Here is a 2,328-nt window from a genome sequence, read left to right on the forward strand (position 1 = left end):
AACCTAGAAAATGCAATGCAAGAAGGGTGGGGCACAACACCATGGACAAGTGTGCTAAATATTGGGCCCATCCAAGGTGGTTGGGTATGTTTTAGGGCAGGGTAGACCCATTTTGACCCTAAAACCCTAGTATCGGCACCTCCCAACCATGGGATCACCATGAATGTAAAAACCAACCTACAAAAAGCAATGCAAGAAGGGTGGGGCAGAACACCATGGACAAGTGTGCCAAATATTGGGCTCATCCAAGGTGGTTGGGTATATTTTAGGGCAGGGTAGACCCATTTTGACCCTAAAACCCTTGTATCGGCACCCCCCAACCATGGGATCACCATGAATGCAAAAACCAACCTAGAAAATGCAATGCAAGAAGGGTGGGGCACACCACCATGGACAAGTGTGCCAAATATTGGCCCCATCCAAGGTGGTTGGGTATGTTTTAGGGCTGGGTAGACCCATTTTGACCCTAAAACCCTTGTATCAGCACCCCCAACCATGGGATCACCATGAATGCAAAAACCAACCTAGAAAATGCAATGCAAGAAGGGTGGGGCACACCACCATGGACAAGTGTGCCAAATATTGGGCCCATGCAAGGTGGTTGGGTATGTTTTAGGGCAGGGTAGACCCATTTTGACCCTAAAACCCTAGTATCGGCACCTCCCAACCATGGGATCACCATGAATGTAAAAACCAACCTACAAAAAGCAATGCAAGAAGGGTGGGGCACAACACCATGGACAATTTTGCCAAATATTGGCCCCATCCAAGGTGGTTGGGTATGTTTTGGGGCAGGGTAGACCCATTTTGACCCTAAAACCCTTGTATCGGCACGCCCCAACCATGGGATCACCATGAATGCAAAAACCAACCTACAAAAACCAATGCAAGAAGGGTGGGGCACAACACCATGGACAAGTGTGCCAAATATTGGCCCCATCCAAGGTGGTTGGGTATGTTTTAGGGCTGGGTAGACCCATTTTGACCCTAAAACCCTTGTATCGGCACCCCCCAACCATGGGATCACCATGAATGCAAAAACCAACCTACAAAAAGCAATGCAAGAAGGGTGGGGCACAACACCATGGACAAGTGTGCCAAATATTGGCCTCATCCAAGGTGGTTGGGTATGTTTTAGGGCAGGGTAGACCCATTTTGACCCTAAAACCCTTGTATCGGCACCCCCCAACCATGGGATCACCATGAATGCAAAAACCAACCTACAAAAAGCAATGCAAGAAGGGTGGGGCACAACACCATGGACAAGTGTGCCAAATATTGGCCCCATCCAAGGTGGTTGGGTATGTTTTAGGGCTGGGTAGACCCATTTTGACCCTAAAACCCTTGTATCGGCACCCCCCAACCATGGGATCACCATGAATGCAAAAACCAACCTAGAAAATGCAATGCAAGAAGGGTGGGGCACACCACCATGGACAAGTGTGCCAAATATTGGGACCATCCAAGGTGGTTGGGTATGTTTTAGGGCTGGGTAGACCCATTTTTACCCTAAAACCCTTGTATCGGCACCACCCAACCATGAGATCACCATGAATGCAAAAACCAACCTAGAAAATGCAATGCAAGAAGGATGGGGCACACCACCATGGACAAGTGTGCCAAATATTGGCCCCATCCAAGGTGGTTGGGTATGTTTTAGGGCAGGGTAGACCCATTTTGACCCTAAAACCCTTGTATCGGCACCCCCCAATCATGGGATCACCATGAATGTAAAAACAAACCTACAAAAAGCAATGCAAGAAGGGTGGGGCACACCACCATGGACAAGTGTGCCAAATATTGGCCCCATCGAAGGTGGTTGGGTATGTTTTACGGCAGGGTAGACCCATTTTGACCCTAAAACCCTTGTATCGGCACCCCCCAACCAAGGAGCATCCATTAGTAATTAAAAAATATTCAAAATGAAAAAAAATCGTCACATTCCATGTTTTCTTGTGTTACATACAATGTGATAAAAATTTGAGGTGATTTGGAGGAGGTACAAAAATCACTTGCTTTAAAAATGGGGCTAAATGTTAGACCTAACAGTCCGTCGTAGAGCAAATGATTTTTTTCGACCATCTCTAGTTCATCCTATTTTTTGTATGCTCCCATGCATGTAATATAAAGTATTATTGAAAAAACATTTAAAATAAAATTTATAATTTTATTTCAATCACTCTACTTTCAAGTATATATTTTGATAAAGGACAATTCTAAAACAAATTAATGAAAACATACAAGGTTGGGTTGATCTGCCAACCTTCAATGCATCTTTTGTACATTTTCTTTATATGAACTTTTTACAAATTTGATTATTTAAATTCA

Source organism: Lolium perenne, chromosome 1 (genome assembly GCF_019359855.2).
Source record: "Lolium perenne isolate Kyuss_39 chromosome 1, Kyuss_2.0, whole genome shotgun sequence".
NCBI classification, from domain to species: domain Eukaryota; kingdom Viridiplantae; phylum Streptophyta; class Magnoliopsida; order Poales; family Poaceae; genus Lolium; species Lolium perenne.